We start from the raw sequence: 18,407 nt of genomic DNA, 5'->3' as shown, positions 1-18,407 counted from the left end.
TCACTGTCTTCCCTAGAGAACCAGGAATTGCTGACCTCCCATTGCTACAGTAGGTCAATACCTCTCCTTGCTGGTGGGTATCTTAGTGAAACACCTTGCTGTGTGCCTACCACACCAATGCTGAAGGAAATGCATGCAATTAGCTGTGAACTAGTTGACTTCTAATGCTTTGAACATCTTAGGGCTATGCTACCTGAGAGAGCACCCCAACAGACCCTTTGCTGAGGCCATCTGAGAAGGCCCTTTCAGTCATGCCACATCTATAAGAGATCTTGTGGAGATTTGAAGGAAGACCTTTGTGCAATGGCCCTCTTAGATAATTTCTTTTATCTGTTTCATAAAATTTACACATTGCTTGATTGTAAAAACAAACAAACAAATAAACGAACGACTGAAAACCTCAAAGTAGTTTGCCAGAGAATCAAGCATTAAAATTATTTATAAGAGTTAAAAACTATTTAAATCATTCCAAAAAATAAAAATCATTGCCGGGGAACTGATTAAAACACACACCAACCTTTATTAAATTTTTACACCACCTTTCACCTGAAGATCATAGGGCAGTTCACAACAAAAGCTTGCAAAATGAGGACACAAAATACATAATGAAACACAAATAAAGACTAATGAATAATACCCACCCCCCACAAACACTTCTGCAGGTCTTCAGCTGATTAGTAAAAATTATGGGCACTGATTCTTAGTATGCAACGCTTTATAGTTTATGCTTTATAATGTGCTGGTTTTCTTTCCAAACTGCCTTGTAATTTTCAGCAGTGAAAGGCTGCCTCAACACAATTTTAAATAAATAAAAAATTGTTGTGTGCCTGCTTCTGCTGCCCTTCCTGGCAAGGCCTCAGGGTGAGGGTCCAAAGGCATCGGAGACCACCACTTTGCTGAAGCTAAGCAGGTCTGGGACTGGTAAGTGGGGAACCACACGTACCCCACCTTGAGTTACAAGGTGGGAGAAAGGAGGAGAAGGCTAATGTATGGCGATGTAAACAATTTAATAAAAGATTCTGCCAGTGGCAACAAGGCACAGACTGGACCATGTACGCCGAGTGCAAAGCCTCTGTGTACATTCAAGGGTTCATGAATGGACACGAGCCGCTACGGCTGTGCTCTGCCTCCCAATGCTTCTGAATGCCAGTTGCCAGAAGCTACAGGAGGGGGGAAACTCTTGTGCTCAGGTCCTCCTTGCAGGTTTCTGGGGGGGGCATCTGTGAGAACAGGGTGCTGGACCCGATGGCCATTCGCCCTGTCCAGCATTTGCTTCTCTCTCTTCTTTGGTTCTCAGCGCATTCATTTTGAGAAGAAATGTTTTGGATCAAAGTTGTGGATCTCCCCCCCCCACTTGTAATTATTTATGTCCCTTAAAAAAAGAAAAACTTTTTAACATATAAAAACACATGCATTCAAATACAGGAACACGTATAAAAACACATACATATACAGAAATATAGAAATACATATAAAAACACATGTTCAAATTCTGAAATACAAATACAGAAATTCATATAAAAACACATGTTCAAATACAGAAACACATACATTCAAATACAGAGGAGCGGCTCCCTTCTCTAGCAGGACGAAGGACAGCCACCATCCCCTCCCAACCACCATTAAAAAACCCCACACACACCCACATACCCAGGGAGATCCTACCTGCTGGTTTCTGCTTTTAAAACTAACCCAAATTCAGCACTCAAAAAATAGGCAGCCTGGCCCTGCCAAAGCAATTTGGGGGGCAGTGGAACTCCACCATTTATTGCTACAGCGATTGGGGAAGGTGTTCTCTCCCCCCCAACCCCTTTGGTGCATCGGGTTGTAAAACTAACAAACTGCTCCTGTTTGCCTTGGCAGAGTTATCTGGGCGCCAGGAAAGTTAACAGTCAAAGCAGAGGGAACAAGTTTCTCTTTACTCCCCAAACCCTGAAGAGAAACGCAAGTATTTCGCTTGACCGAGGCTTCCAGGCTGTGGCTCAGCCAGTCTCTCCCGACCGCTTTCCAGTCTCTCCCGACATTTGGGAAATGGGCACGGCCAGCACTGTGGTTCAAAGTCTTGACCCTAAACCGGGCACCCCAATAATCCCACATCCCAAACTCAGTTCCAACGCCCCTGGTGAGCTCTCTGTCTTGGCCCATGGAAGTCTTTACTGTCCACCACGTGCAGGACAGCAATCGGGGCGGTTTCCACCACATTCATCACGCCAATAAATAAACTTAGCGGTGCAAAAACCAGCTGGCCCCTTCCAAAAGGCCCCTGGTGCTCTTCCAGTTCCTCCATGGGCCCTGTATCCCCCTGGTTCCAGTAGCATATCTGGCTGAATAAATTAAACAGCAGAGTCCCGGGGGCCAAGGCAGCCCCCGTCTCGACGTGTCGGCTGCATCTTCCTGGCTCACTCCCCCAACATCTTCTCCCAGATGGCGATGAGGTTGTCCAGGCCCCAGAGGTATCCGTCCTCGCGGTTGCCTTCTTGCCAGGGCAGGCGGTGAGTCAGAGTCTGCTTCTCGGGCAGCGGCACCGTCTTGCCAAAGTCGATCATCCACACCCGCGCCAGACCCTTCTGGTCGTGGACGAAGAGAAGAGAGCTGCCCACTACCTCGTGTGTCTTGAAGAACTCAGACTGTTCGAGCGCCAGCCTGACTTCCTGCAGTCGCTCCAGGTAGCTGGTCAGGACTTTCCTGTCTCTGCCCACAAAGTCCCAGAAGGCCTGGGTCACCTCCTCCGGCTGGCGGGTCTTCTTGAAGTTGGTGTTGAAGGTGCCGTCCGCTTTCTTGATGCCTTCGATGCGGAAGCCCAGCGTGGTGGTGGAGCTGAGGGTCTCCCTCCACTGCATGTAGCGGGGCTTCAGGATGGCACTCTGCGCATGCTCTTCCGCAGTGGGAGCACCCGGGTCCACGGCCACCATCTTCTCGTACAGGTCTTTGCGTGGACAGGGCTGCTGCCTCGCCTTCTCCAGCTCTTCCTCCAGGTACGTCCTGATTCCCATCTTGCAGTCCATGATGGAGGGCTTGTCAAAGCCGGACAGCAGGTCCTGCATCTGGATGTAGGTCTCCCCATCGCGCTCCACCACCCCATAATAGGCCGGGACGTAGGGCTGCAGCGCGTCGCATGCCAGGCGCTCCAGGCATTGCTGCTCGCCGGGGCAGTACTTCTTCAGGATGCGGCCCAAACCCCCGGCTCTGAAGTTGCCTGCATGGCCAGCCAGCTGGACCCAGGGGTAGCGCATGCGAGAAGAAATCACACAGGGCGAACATTGCACCATGTACCCCATCTTCTTCCAGGGCTTGTTCTGGACGTCTCCGGAGCCGGCGGGACCTCCGCTGCTGCTGGGACCGGGACAGGGGGGCGCGGCCGGCCCGGCAGGGGACGAGGGCGTCGGGGGTGCTGAAGGCATCGCGCGCTCCGTTCCTCCGGCCGCGGTGCTGCTGCGCCCGAAACTGCCCGGCTGGCTCCGCCGCCTGCGCTCCGCCGCCTGCGCTCCGCCCCGGGAGGTGGAGCCGCCGCCCTGGGCGCGCCCCGCGGGAGGAGCGAAGGTGTGCATCTTGTATTACAATCCCACAGCCAGAGCAGAAGCAGTCTCTACACACACACACACACACACACACGCACGCACGCACGCACGCACACAGACACAGCAATTGCTGCAGGCTTCTAGAAAGTTGGCCGCTTTTGTTCATGCAAGCACAGTTCCTGCAGACATGCTTCTGCTTACAAATGAGACCCACTGACTGCATTTTGCCTCCAAGGCTGTCCCGGTTTATTTCCTTGGCACAGGCGGCAGGACTGGCGGAGGGTGGCTGTGTACTGCCAGAGGGGTGCCTTGTTAAAAACCTGTCTCCGACTCCGAGCTCACAATGGGGAAAATCTGTGTTCCCAGAAGCCTTTGCTTCTGTGACTCGAAAACGATCCAAGTGTGTGTGAAGTAGAGGCAAATTGCCATCTGATTATATTGTCCAATAACTGTCTGCAAAAGAAGGCATGCCTGCTTCATGCGAAGTCAGCCAATGCGGCACGTGGTTCACTGAGCTGGAGGCAGCTCCCCAGCCACACCTTGTGGCCTGCACACGACAGCAATGCCCGCTCCCCCACATTTCTTTTCCTGCTCCCCCCTGCCCCCATCAGCAGTCAAGGTAAAGGTAAAGGTAAAGGTACCCCTGCCCGAACGGGCCAGTCTTGACAGACTCTGGGGTTTGTGCGCCCATCTCACATCTATTGGCCGGGGGCCAGCGCTGTCCGGAGACACTTCCGGGTCACGTGGCCAGCGTGACAAAGCTGCATCTGGCGAGCCAGCGCAGCACACGGAACGCCGTTTACCTTCCCGCTGGTAAGCGGTACCTATTTATCTACTTGCACCCGGGGGTGCTTTCGAACTGCTAGGTTGGCAGGCGCTGGGACCGAACGACAGGAGCGCACCCCGCCGCGGGGATTCGAACTGCCGACCTTTCGATCGGCAAGCCCTAGGCGCTGAGGCTTTAACCCACAGCGGCACCCGCGTCCCTCTCAGCAGTCAAAGCAGGCACCAAAACCCAGAACATCCAGCAATCGGGGCTGCATTGTGCTCAATGAGCCACAGGCTTGATTTTATCATAATGGGACAGGAGAATGGGAAGCTTGTGCTCACGGCCTAGGACCCTCGTTCCTACGGGACTGCCTCTCCCGGTCTGCCCCATGGAGGACCTTAAGGTCCATAAATAGCAACACCCTAGTGGTCCTGGGCCCTAAGGAAGTTAGATTAGCTTCAACGAGAGCCAGGGCCTTTTCAACACTGGCCCCGGCCTGGTGGAATGCTCTGTCTCATGAGACCAGGGCCCTGCCGGATTTGATTTCTTTCAGCAGAGCCTGTAAGACAGAGTTGTTCCGCCTGGCCTTTGGCTTGGGATCAACTTGACCCCCCCTTTTCTTTTTTCCTTTCTCCTTCTGTGATGGAACTCCTATTTGGGGACTTCCCTGGCTTTTTTCTGGCCCATGTAGGACCAGTCTGGATAGTTGGCCTTGGTGAAGACTTGATGTTTTCATCCCCAAAAAGTTTTTGATTTGAGTTTCTACTGAAATGAGGCTGCATTTTAATGTTGTACTTAATCTTGTTTTTAAGTTGTATTTTAATCAGTTGTTTTTATACCTGGTGTTAGCCGCCCTGAGCCCGGTCTTGGCCGGGGAGGGTGGAGTATAAACAAAACTTCTTCTTCTTCTTCTTCTTCTTCTTCTTCTTATTATTATTATTATTATTATTATTATTATTATTATGAACTCCAGAAAATGAGCTAGCTCTTCCGGGTGAACTTTGCCTCTTCTGCAAACCCAGTGATGCTAAACAATTCCCTAGATCTTAATAAGCAAGATGTAAGTCCTATAGGTCCATCAAGTCCAGAGTGGCCTGGCTCCAGGAAGCCAACAAGCAAAACATAGAGGCAGCATCCCTCTTCCCTGCACCCCCAGCACCATCTGGTCTTCAAGGGTAGACTGCCACTTCACATGGATGTTCCATTCCTGACTACCATATAATAATAATAATAATAATAATAATAATAATAATAATAATAGTAGAACCCTGCTAGGCCAAGCCAAAGGGCTCTCCAGTCCAGCCCCCTCTGTGCCTCCCTCAATGCCCAATAAATATAACTTCAACAGCCAGTAGGTGTTTGTGTATGTGTGTGATATGGTGCCTCTGAACACAGCAATTCAATCTAGCTACCATTTCCAAAGAGCCATCAGGAGACCTCTCTCCCTCCAGCAATATGCCTCATTCCCATTTTAATGCCAGCTCACCCAATGCCTATTTTAGACTGTAAGCTCCTTGGGCTCAGGGACAGAGGTCATTTATTAATTAAGATATTTCTATACCACGCTTCACTAGAAATGGTCACAAGGCAGTTTACATTATATATATATATATATATTATTTTAGGGGTAAAGACAAAACCAACATATTAAAATAGATTATGTAAGTACTCAACACATCAGTCTCTTCTGCAGAACCTTGTATTGTGCCCTCCGTTCACTGCAGGAACCACTGGCAGAGTCTTCTGCACTGATCTTAACACAAAGGCACCTATGTAAAGCATCAGCTATACAGTAGGCTCAACAGCAACTGCAGTTATTATTACTGCTATTATTGCAATGGATTTCTAAAGCACCAGTCTCAAGGTAGTTTACACACAGGATAATTTAAAACAGTTCAATGCCGGAAAACGACCAGTGCATTTAACCGTAACAAGTGCACACTTGTGAAAAAGACACACTCAGCTGGAAAAGCCTGTTGGAACTGAGAAGACCTTCTTCAACTGTTTCTGGAAAGTGCAGACAGTGCGCGCCTGGGAAACCTCAAACACGAATGCCATTCCACAGAACAGGGCCAGATGCACTAAAAGCCCTGCTCTGAGTTACTGTGGATAATGATGATTATGTTTGTCCCTGAGGTATAATTGGGCATTCAGTGTTCTTAGATTTAATGCGAACCAGAGAGCCAATCTCTTACTTGGAAGGAAATCCCACTCCACACGGCGAACCTTGCTTCGAAGTAACCATGCCTTAGGCTGCCACTGCAAATTGCAAGGCAGCTATGCAGACAGCATTGCTTGACTGACATTCCTTCTCAACAAGGAGTAGCCATCTTTCCAAATAAGGCTGGGTAGGACCCCTGCCCACAGTTCCTAGGATTCTTTGCGGGCAGCCATGACAGTTAAACTGGCGCAACAAAACCAAATAAATGCCAATATATCCTACCTGAGTCACATTGTTTTCGCCCTTTGACAGCCTCAAAAGAGGATGGGCAATGAGGTTCTGTATCATATTTACATTTCATTTGTTCATTAGCTCAGGGTGGGGCAATTAATGGCTTTTAAAGCATTAAATATAACTGACTTTCAGCCCATAACGATTATGGAAGCTCTAGACATAGAGAGACAGCAGGCAATTTCCAGACGTTTCCTCACACCAAGCTGCCCTCTTCCCTCACCTTGCTTGACAATCACCTTTTAAGACAGTCATTAATTAGAGACCAGTAATTAAGCTCCCTGGTTTGAGAAGTGTTACATCAAAAGCGGCAGATCTGCAGATGCCTCAACAAGGTGAAAGGAAATACAGGTGTGATGGTGACAGGGAGCAACCTTCAGGGTGCCCTTGAATCTTCCACACGTGCCTCCCTCCCCGCCCCCAAGGCCACCCTTTCTCTTTTTGGCCTAAGGGCTCAGGCACTTTAAGAACTGGTAGATTACCCCTCCAAACATTTCCCCATCTACCTTTGGCTTGGCTGCTTACTTTTGCTTTTAAAATATTGGGTTGCTCAAGACTGCATGCAAATCCCACACACTGATCTGAACACTGTTCTCTTTCATTCCATGTACGCAGCAGCTGGTTTTGGTTACTCAGTGGGGAGAAAGTGCAATCTGCCCATGCTCAGGAGGCACACAGTTCTTTGCAATTGCCTGTTCATTTGCAGAGCTAATCCCTTTAAGTTCAAAGGCCTGGTAGTCTGACTCAGTACAGTGGAACCTCTACCTGCGACCATAATCCGGAGGTCGAAAGGGGTCACTGGGAGAGGTGCCATTGTGCACAGGCATGGGCAGCAATTGCTTGCTTCTGTGCATGTATGAACGGCAATTGCTGCTTCTGCACATGCGCAAACAGTGATCGCCGCTCCTGCGAATGTGTGAATGGTGGAAAACCTGCTGGGTACTTCTGGGTTTGCTGTGGATGTTGGGTGAAATGGATGCAAGCAGAGGCGGACATAAGAAGAGGTTTGAGGCATGTGTCCTGTCCCTTTGGATACAGCTGGCACACACCCAAACACAGACGTGGGGTCATTGCTAGGTCCTCAAAAGCCTAGGAGGGGCACAGATCCAGGGCACAAATTCCCATGTGCTAATTTAAACATTGGGACATGGGTGGCGCTGTGGGTTAAACCACATAGCCTAGGGCTTGCCAATCAGAAGGTTGGCAGTTTGAATCCCCATGACGGGGTGAGCTCCCGTTGCTCAGTCCCTGCTCCTGCCAACCTAGCAGTTCGAAAGCACGTCAAAGTGCAAGTAGATAAATAGGTACTTCTCCGGCGGGAAGGTAAACGGTGTTTCCGTGCGCTGCTCTGGTTCCCCAGAAGCGGCTTAGTCATGCTGGCCACATGATCCAGAAAGCTGTCTGCGGACAAATGCCGGCTCCCTCAGCCAGTAAAGCGAGATGACCGCCGCAACCCCAGAGTTGTCCACGACTGGACCTAATGGTCAGGGGTCCCTTTACCTTTAAAAATAAAAAATAAATAAAAAATAAGATAGCTGCTTATTTCCTTGACATCTGATGAGAAGGCGTTCCACAGGGCGGGACATACACCTTCACACCTGTCTCTCTCATCCTCCTACCCCTTGCTTTTTGGCTGAGCTGCTTCAGGCACCTTGGATCATGGTTTCCATGTCAGCTGAGCCCTGCTGTCACCTGGGAAGGCCAAACAGATTAAGCCCCAATCCCTCCAGCCGGTGTTTAGAGAGGAACACAACAGAGTGGCCTTGAAGTGAAGGTTTGTATAGGGAACACCATAATGTAAGAAGAAGAACTGATTGTCCGATACAGTTTGTTTATCTCGCATAGCCTTTACCAGCCTGATGCTCATCTGCAAAGCATAAGGCTGGCAAGGTCAGTCCTTGTTCAACCAGGCAGATGAAGCTTATGAAGGTAGGAAGAGCCATTAGCTGGATCAGGCCAATGAGCTATCTAGTCCTGTTCTCACAGTGGCTGACTAGATGCTTGTGGGAAACCAGGCTATCTAGTCCTGTTCTCACAGTGGCTGACTAGATGCTAGTGGGAAACCAGCAAGCAGGATCCTTGCACAAGAGCAGGTCTCCTCTCCTGTGTTTTCCTGCATCTGGTATTCAGAAGCCTCGCTGCCTCTTGACCACGGAGGCACAGCACAGTAACTGTGGCTCGTCTCCTCCTCCTCCTCCATGGGTTTGTCCAAACCTCCATCAAGGCTCTCCAAATTGGGGGCCATCATTGCCTCCTATTGGGAAGCTGGTGGCTCTGTGGGTTAAACCACAGAGCCTAGGACTTGCCGATCAGAAGGTCGGCGGTTCAAATCCCTGTGACGGGGTGAGCTCCCATTGCTCGGTCCCTGCTCCTGCCAACCTAGCAGTTCGAAAGCATGTCAAAGTGCAAGTAGATAAATAGGTACCACTCCGGCGGGAAGGTAAACGGCGTTTCTGTGCGCTGGTCTGGTTCGCCAGAAGCGGCTTAGTCCTGCTGGCCCCATGACCAGCTGTACGCCAGTTCCCTTGGCCAAGAAAGCGAGATGAGCGCCGCAACCCCAGAGTCATCCGCGACTGGACCAAATGGGCAGGGTTATCTTTACCTTTACCTAATTTAAACATTGTAGATGCAAATTTACATATGCATCTGCAGGGGCACAACTGGACTCCTTTCTCTGCCCCAGCTGCAACAAAACACGTCTCCCACATATCATTCTCCACAACCACAGCAGGTGCTGTAATCTTCCAACAGTTTGACTTCACCTGCAAAGCTGCACTCCTCCATGGTCTCCCAAGACAGATGGATGCCAGCTAGATGCAAATTTAGATTGTGACCAAATCTAAATTTGGCTGGTTGGTTGGGGTCTCGCTGCGCCAGCAGGCAGCATGTTAGAATTCCTGCTCCATGATTGCAGTCATGGGATTTTTGTCTATCACATGGCGGGACCTACTCGAGTGTAGGCTGAGCTCCTGACACAGCATGCCCAACAGCCCTGGAAGTAGAAGAACATCAGATGACCCCTGCTGGATCAGGCCAGTGGCTCATCTAGTCCAGTGTTTCCCAACCTTTTTTGGGCAAAGGCACACTTGTTTCATGAAAAAAATCTCGAGGCACACCACCATTACAGCCCCGTGACGTCAGCGCGCAGCGTCACGCCGGGAGGGACATGAATTGCTAGCAAATTACATAATCACCTCCTTGAGGGCTGGCTCATCTTCTCCGAAGGCAGAACCCCATTAATTAACAGCACAGACTCACACCATAGCCAAGACGAGGGGGGAAAACCTCAGTCATGCACAGTCATGCACATGTGGGGGCTAAATGAGGACGAAGACCGGGCAGAGAGCAGGGTTCAAATCACCCCACCTGGCCAGGACAATCCCTGGGTGCTCCCTTGGGCCACTCGCCTGACCCACCTCGCAGGGCTGTTGTTGCGAGGATAACACGGGGAGAACCACGCGCGCCCCCGGGAGCTCCTTGGAGGAGAAAGCGGGCGATGAATGCAATGCACGAAATATATGAGAGGCGACCAGGTTTTGCAGGTGAGGGGCCCCCGCCAGCCTCCGCTTCCAACACCCGGCGCAACGACGCTGAAGTTTCCCCCCGGGCTCGGCTCGGGGAGCAGCGCTCATTCCATGGCCGGGAGAAGAGCTCTTCAAACAAAACGCCCGGCCCGCCAGGCCACGCTGGGAAACGTAGTTCGCGCACCCCGCGCGGACGCGGAGCCCAAGGGCGAGGGGACTACGGATCCCGGCAGCCCCCGCGCCGGGGACGGAGGGGGAGAGGCCGGGTGCAGGGATGGAGGGACGGGTGGGCGAGCGAGTGAGTGAGTGGCAGCCGCCAAGCCTTGGCCGAGAGCCAGGAAGGGTCTCCCCGGAGGAGGAGGAGGAGGGAGGCGCAGAGCGGGAGGGAGGGAGGGAACCCCAGGGGTCATCTAGTGACGGCGCCCCAATCGAAAATTTGACTTTAAAAAAAAAAATCTTTCGAATTTTTTAATTTTTCCCGCGGCACACCAGGCAACATCTCGCGGCACACTAGTGTGCCACGGAACAGTGGTTGGGAAACACTGCTCTAGTCCATCATCCAGCAACCAAGCACTGCTTTCTCTGGCCATGGAGGCAGAGCATAGCCATTTTGGCTAATAACAACTGACAGCCTTATCCTCCATGAAAAAGTGTTTTAGAAGAAAACAACAGGAAGGGGACTTCCAGTTTCTGCAGGTGGCGGAAAGGAGCAGGAGTCCAATCGTCTGACGGACTTGAGTCCTGCGGAGAAACAGGGGGAAGCACCAAGGCAAGGCGCACCCCCCAAAAAAGCCCTGATATGGTGCTCAGGGTGTCGAGAGGTCCAGCAGACCACAAAAGGGCTCTCCTGCAACCCCAAAACTCCTTTTGTGCTGGAAAGTATGGGGGGGGGGAGCGGCGATCGAGCCTGCGGTCATGGCAGTATTGCAACTCCGCGGGAGTGAAGCGTCAGCTCAAGCCTGAAGAAGAGATCTTCCAAAAATTACTACTAAGCTGATGGAAAAGTAAAGAAGATTTACTTTCGAAATTACCGTATTATTCGCTCTATAGGACGCACTTTTCCCCCTCCAAAAATGAAGGGGAAATGTGTGTGCGTCCTATGGAGCAAATGCAGGTTTTCGCTGAAGCCTGGAGAGCGAAAGGGGTCGGTGCGCACCGACCCCTCTCGCTCTCCAGGCTTCAGGCAGCTATCCGCAAGCCTTCGGAGCGCTCCGAAGGCTTGCGGACAGCAGCCTGCAGCCTGAAGCCCGGTGAGCACAGCGCCAACTCCCATTACACTCGCCAGGGTTCAGACAGCCATCCGCAAGCCTTCTGAGTGCGGCGGGACTTCCCGCTGCGCTCTGAAGGCTTGCGGATAGCTGCCTGTTCTGGGGGCTGGGGTCGGGGGAAGCTTGGGCTTCCCAGCCCCCAGTCCCGCAAGCTCCGGGAGCGGCGGCGAGATTGCGCACAATCTTGCAGCCACTCCTGGACCTGGGAGGGGAAATAAAAAAAAGTCTTTATTTCCCCCCCTAAAAACTAGGTGCGCCCTATGGTCCGGTGCGCCCTATGGGGCGAAAAATACGGTAATTAGGTGGAATTCGGCACCAGACGGAGGAGTAAAAAGGAAGTCCATCCCCATCTTATTGGTAACTATCACTGCATGGAAACAATTTGCAAGTGAAAAGGTTAGTGTGGTGTAGTGGTTAAGAGCAGTGGACTCGTAATCTGGTGAACCGGGTTCGCTTCCCTGCTCCTCCACATGCAGCTGCTGGGTGACCTTGGGCCAGTCACACTTCTCTGAAGTCTCTCAGCCCCACTCACCTCACAGAGTGTTTGTTGTGGGGGAGGAAGGGAAAGGAGAATGTGAGCCGCTTTGAGACTCCTTCGGGTAGTGATAAAGCGGGATATCAAATCCAAACTCCTCCTCCTCCTCCTCTTCTTCTTCTACTACTAAATCTTTCTTTATGATACTTATGGATACTGTCTGCTGATGGGGAAGTTGGAGTAAAAACAACTGAAACCCATTCTTTATTGCTTTTTATTGGACTTACTGACTTATCAGATTTACAGTTGTGGACTTGACTTTGAACTACAGCCCTTGGTGAATTCGAACCAAGCAGTGAAAACCTGGAACAAACTTATTCTGCACTCTGTTGGGGGAATGTATGGAATTATATATCTGGGTTGCAGTGACTTACAGAAGTCTGAACTTGTTTTTCTAAAGACAAACTGTAACTCTAAAGTGGAAGTGAAAAAACCAAGAGGCTGGAATTTTGGAAGGACTGTATCTGTTGGAAACCCCTTCAAAGGAGGAAATCAAAAGGATTTCTAACTGCTTGCAATCTCTCACATCATTCTGAGACATTTTAAGAAAATAGGTCTAATAAGAAGCAAGTACTCTCCCCTGGATAATTAAGCTGAATTCTTTTTGGACATACCGCTCTTTGTTTTCTTTTTAAAGTAAATATCTGTAAAATCTAAAATTAATTTGAAACGTGGACTTTATGTTAAATTGTATAAATGTACTAGGTAATAAGAGACGCGGGTGGTGCTGTGAGTTAAACCACAGAGCCTAGGACTTGCCGATCAGAAGGTCGGCGGTTCGAATCCCTGCGACGGGGTGAGCCCGTTGCTCGGTTCCTGCTCCTGCCAACCTAGCAGTTTGAAAGCACATCAAAGTGCAAGTAGATAAATAGGTACCGCTCTGGCGGGAAGGTAAATGGCGTTTCCATGCGCTGCTCTGGTTCACCAGAAGCGGCTTAATCCTGCTGGCCACATGACCCGGAAGCTGTCTGCAGACAAATGCCGGCTCCCTCAGCCTATAGAGAGAGATGAGCACACAACCCCAGAGTCGGTCATGACTGGACCTAATTGTCAGGGGTCCTTTACGAGGTGGAGTGGAAAGGGTTAGGAGGGTGGGGAAGTACAGGAAAAGTTCAGACAGAAGGGTCTCCGAACAGGACATAAGCCCCATTTTGAATGTGTGGAGCTTTTTTTCAGAATTGAAAAGACAGCTGATAAAAGAGATGAAGGAAAATTTAGAAAATCCAACAGACAAATTACTAGTTCGAATGGATAAAAATACTAAAATGATGACAGAACTGATTATTAAGATAGAACCATCGACAAAGGAAACAGAAGCGGAATAGGTGGCCATGCAAGGATCTGATATGAAGAAAGAGCAGGAGATGCCTAGCGTACAGGTGGATAGTTTGGGGGACAGGTAGGAATCAGTTGTGGGTGCCTTGGCAGTTAGAACAAGCTGTAAATACAGCCTCTGAGACTGAGAAAAGCCTGGGAGGAAGGGGAGCAGAATTTCAAATCTGACTCAACAGATAGTTGCCTTCCGGTGAAATGTAAGTATGCTAAAGTTAGGGGAAAGAATGGGAAATGTTTATTGTTCGATTGCAGGGTATTGCAAATAGGTTGAAACATCAGTAGGACTTGACTAAACTCCTTGCCATCAGTATAAATTTGGATAAATTAAGAGAAATAATAATTGGCTAAGCATGAATATGGAAATGCAGAATAATTTTGTCTATATAAAGAACCAAGAAGAGGGAATGGAGGGAAGTCACGAGGTCTAAAGAACCCCAAAGATAAGGTTTTGAAAAAGGTATTTGTGAATTTGGGGGTTGGGGTAGGAAAAAAAGTACTAGTGTGATTAAATGTGGAATTTAATTGTGAAAATCAATAAAAAATTATTTACAAAAAAAGAAGAAGGGAGAGGAGGAAATTTAGGAATCAGCTCAAAAGAAATGGGGCTCAGTTAATAAGGCTTTTGTGTGGGATAATAGCATGATGTTGTGGGTTAGGGAGGTGAGTCTGGATGATGCCATGTCTCCCTTCTGATTCTTAGGATCCTGTACCTGTTAGATTCAAAGAGAGGATCCTACTGCTGAACTAGCCAGAGAAGTTTCTTTGTAAGACGATGGCCTTGGCTGGCCACTGCAGTGTTCGCATCCACATCCCAAAAGGATGGGGTCCATTGCAAGAGCTACAATGAAGGGATGAGGCCCTCCAGGCTGATGGGCAGGTCTTTCCTCTCTATCCTCACCTGGCTGCTAGGTAGGAGAACAAGAGCCAGGGTGGTGTGTGTGAGCCGAGCTGAAAATTGCAGGCTGGAAGCTGGAGACCCAGAGACACGCTTGCTCTGTGCTGGATCCAAAGCTGTGACTGATGGAGAAGCAAGACCCGTTGGGGTGTTGATGCTGTGAGCCCCTCCATCTCATGTTCAGGTTGTAAAAAGGTAAAGGGACTGCTGACCATTAGGTCCAGTCATGGCTGACTCTGGGGTTGCGGCACTCATCTTGCTTTATTGGCCAAGGGTGCTGGCGTACAGCTTCCGGGTCATGTGGCCAGCATGACTAAGCCGCTTCTGGCAAACCAGAGCAGCGCACGGAAATGCCATTGACCTTCCCGCCGGAGCAGTACCTATTTATCTACTTGCACTTTGACATGCTTTCGAACTGCTAGGTTGGCAGGAGCAGGGACCGAGCAACGGGAGCTCACCCCGTTGTGGGGATTCAAATCGCTGACCTTCTGATTGGCAAGTCCTAGGCTCTGTGGTTTAACCCACAGTGCCAACCACATATCCTAAAGACACCACAATCTCCAATGACCTTCGTCCCAAGGAAACTGAACCTGGGGTAGCAGACATGCCAGATTCCAAAAGAATTCTCACCGAGTCCCTAATTCTCGCATTCCAATGTGAGCTGATCCAGTGCTGAGAAAGCGTACCTTGTGCACTATGGCGTGAATCAGCTAGAGATGCTCTGGCGCTGAGCAACAGCCTCCCCATCTGCATATTCAGGTCAGTGCTGGAAACCGCAGCCAGCGAGGACTGAAGATGCAAGCCTGTGTGTGAATCGACTGGCGCTCTGTGAGCTCCTGCCTCGCAGTATCTCTTTCAGTCGCTAGAAGAAGATGAGAAGCGCTGAGAGAGAAAGGGAACAGATTGCTCTAAGGCATCCAGCAGCTCCCCAGCCCAGCGTTCTCTGCTGCCGTTCCAGGCATTTGAAAAGGCTCTTTGATAGGAGAGGGGAAAGGTCAGAGGCCTGAGGAATAAAAACCTGCTAGGAAAAGCATTCATTGCTATTAATTAATTCACCGCTGTATTCTTTCCAAGATCCATTTAACAACTGGCTGCATGCTCAGAGGACATTTGTCGCGCCTAGAATGATATCTGCGAGTAGAACTTGAGAAGGGGAGGGGAGGGGGATGGCGGTGAGAACTGCACAGCTTCATAATAATTAAGGACCTCTTCCTTCCAAATTAAATCTCGGCAGCCCAGCAGCCCAGCAGCCTTGGCGAAAGAGGTCGATACAGTAAATTAAATCATCCGGGTATTATTTCTTTCTTTTAAAAGAGATTAGTTGCATTTGGACAAATGTGGAGGAGATGGTGGCCCCAGGGATAATGGAAGGAACAAACGAAGTTGCAGGGGCCAGGGGAAAGAAGGAAGGAAGGAAGGAAGGAAGGAAGGAAGGAAGGAAGGAAGGAAGAAAGAAAAAGAAAGAAAGAAAGAAAGAAAGAAAGAAAGAAAGAAAGAAAGAAAGAGGATGGATGGCGAGTTTGGAAGCAAATCCCATTTTTTGTGAAAGGAAGTTCAAGCATAAATTGCAAGCAAAGGGATGGCGAGATGTTTTTGTCACCGGTTACTGGGGGAGGTCAGAGTTCTTGCTAAGGTGTGCCCAGTGGCAGCACACCAGTGGGTACCCTTGCCATGAGATGCATGGCTGTGAAAACACTGGGAGGTTGTGGCTGTGGCTGTGGCTGAGGAGCTGTGGCTCTCCAGATGTTGGTGGACTCCCACCAACCACACTGCCAGCATGACCAATGGTCACCCTGCTCTAAGAGGATGCCCAGCTGATCCTGAACCCAAAGAAGCAGAAAGCTGTTAGAGTGGTACCTCAGGTTGAGTACTTAATTCGTTCCGGAGGTCCATTTTTAACCTGAAACTGTTCTTAACCTGAAGCACCACGTTAGCTAATGGGGCCTCCTGCTGCCGCCGCGCCGCCGGAGCCCGATTTCTGTTCTCATCCTGAAGCAAAGTTCTTAATCTGAAGCACTATTTCTGGGTTAGCGGAGTCTGTAACCTGAAGCGTATGTAACCTGAAGTGTCTATAACCCGAGGTACCACAGTATTTGTGTGCCTAAATTGCAACGGAACCAGGGCCCTCTGCTGAAAGCCACATGCCCTGAACATTGCTTGCTTCTTTATTACCTCCGCTCACTCAGCTCACCAACACCCCCCCCATGCCTCCCATATTAGCCCCCTGGAGCTTTCCCTTGCCGCCCCATGGAACTACAAGCTCACTTCTCACCTTCCCAAGTCAATTTCTTTCTGTAGACTGTGATTCGGTCCTACAGGTCCCCTAGTGGTAGCTGTGTGACAACACCCTCACATTTTTCTACATATGGGAAGATGTACAGAGCACCATCCACATGCACAGTGGCACTTTAAAGAGCAGAGGCCCCTTGCTCCACAGGACTTACAATCTAACATTTGGTCCAGAGTGGCAAAAGAGAATGGAGGATGCGGAGGGAGGGAGGTAAATATAGAAAGGAAATGTTTTCATTTCTGTGAGAGGTGTTGAAGCTTGGTTTTGGCAAAGGATGTGGAGTTATGGGTTGTTACAAAGGTTTTCTGGGGGAGGGAGGGAGGGAGGGAGGGAGGGAGAGAGAGAGAGAGAGAGAGAGAGAGAGAGAGAGAGGAGTCATCCGACCACAAACTTGACATGAGCCAACAGTGTGACACGGTAGCTAAAAAAGCCGATGCAATTCTGGGCTGCATCAATAGGAGTATAGCATCTAGATCAAGGGAAGTAATAGTGCCACTGTATTCTGCTCTGGTCAGACCTCACCTGGAGTACTGTGTCCAGTTCTGGGCACCACAGTTCAAGAAGGACACTGACAAACTGGAACGTGTCCAGAGGAGGGCAACCAAAATGGTCAAAGGCCTGGAAACGATGCCTTATGAGGAACGGCTAAGGGAGCTGGGCATGTTTAGCCTGGAGAAGAGGAGGTTAAGGGGTGATATGATAGCCATGTTCAAATATATAAAAGGATGTCACACAGAGGAGGGAGAAAGGTTGTTTTCTGCTGCTCCAGAGAAGCGGACACGGAGCAATGGATCCAAACTACAAGAAAGAAGATTCCACCTAAACATTAGGAAGAACTTCCTGACAGTAAGAGCTGTTCGACAGTGGAATTTGCTGCCAAGGAGTGTGGTGGAGTCTCCTACTTTGGAGGTCTTTAAGCAGAGGCTTGACAACCATATGTCAGGAGTGCTCTGATGGTGTTTCCTGCTTGGCAGGGGGTTGGACTCGATGGCCCTTGTGGTCTCTTCCAGCTCTATGATTCTATGATTCTATGACTCCTGCATCACAGGGGGTTGGACTAGATGACCATTGGGTTCCTTCCAACACTGCGCTTCTATGATTCTGTGTGGACAGCTCTAGGCCTAGGGGTGGGGTGGAGAATCCCAGTGGGCAAAGGGTGGTGGAGATGGAGGAGTATTTGAATTGGATCCATCAAGGCACGAGAGTGATAAGGAGCTTGTGCTTGAATTGGGCAAACATTTCTGAGAAGGCAATTCTTCTTCTGAGGAATTTTGGAGGTTTCTCTGCCCTGCCCAGAGGGAGTGCAACCCTATTACAGTGGCACGTCTGGTTGTGAACTTAATTTGTTCTGGAGGTCTGTTCTTAACCTGAAACCGTTCTTAACCTGAGGTACCACTTTAGCTAATGGGACCTCCTGCTGCTGCTGCACAATTTCTGTTCTCATCCTGAGGTAAAGTTCTTAACCCGAAGTACTACTTCCAGGTTAGTGGAGTCTGTAACCCGAGGTGTTTGTAACCCGAGGTACCATTGTATCTTGTTGACTAACCTACCTCACAGAGTTGCTGTGAGGGGGGGAAATGGGACTTAGAATCTATTTTTAGTACCCTGTAGGAGAGGCAGGATATAAATGCAAGAATAAAAAATAATAATACAGCTGAAGTGAGAGACACAGGGTTTTTGTATGAAGCTCCTCTTTTACATCTCAGTTGCATTGCTGATCTCTAGTGTGAGTTGCTCTCCTGATTTTATTGCTTAATTGATTGCCATTGATCATCAGCTGTTCTCGCTTTTATTGACAAGGCTTACTGGATTTACGAAATG

At 49.7% G+C, this 18,407-nt stretch overlaps 1 protein-coding gene and 1 pseudogene across 9 annotated transcripts in view; both read right to left on the bottom strand.

Moving 5' to 3' along the window:
- Nucleotides 1–18,407, bottom strand: part of DAB2IP (DAB2 interacting protein) — a 320,886-nt gene that overhangs the window by 163,407 nt on the left and 139,072 nt on the right. The gene's annotated exons all lie outside the window — the stretch shown is intronic.
- LOC309524252 (inositol-trisphosphate 3-kinase C pseudogene) lies at nt 501–3,548 on the bottom strand (annotated as a pseudogene). The gene has a single exon. The product of its transcript is annotated as an inositol-trisphosphate 3-kinase C pseudogene (transcript).

Source organism: Podarcis vaucheri, assembly GCF_965113315.1.
Source record: "Podarcis vaucheri genome assembly, chromosome: Z".
Lineage (NCBI taxonomy): Eukaryota > Metazoa > Chordata > Lepidosauria > Squamata > Lacertidae > Podarcis > Podarcis vaucheri.
The sequence above is the reverse complement of the archived record's forward strand: the minus strand, read 5'-3'. Positions and strand labels throughout refer to the sequence as shown.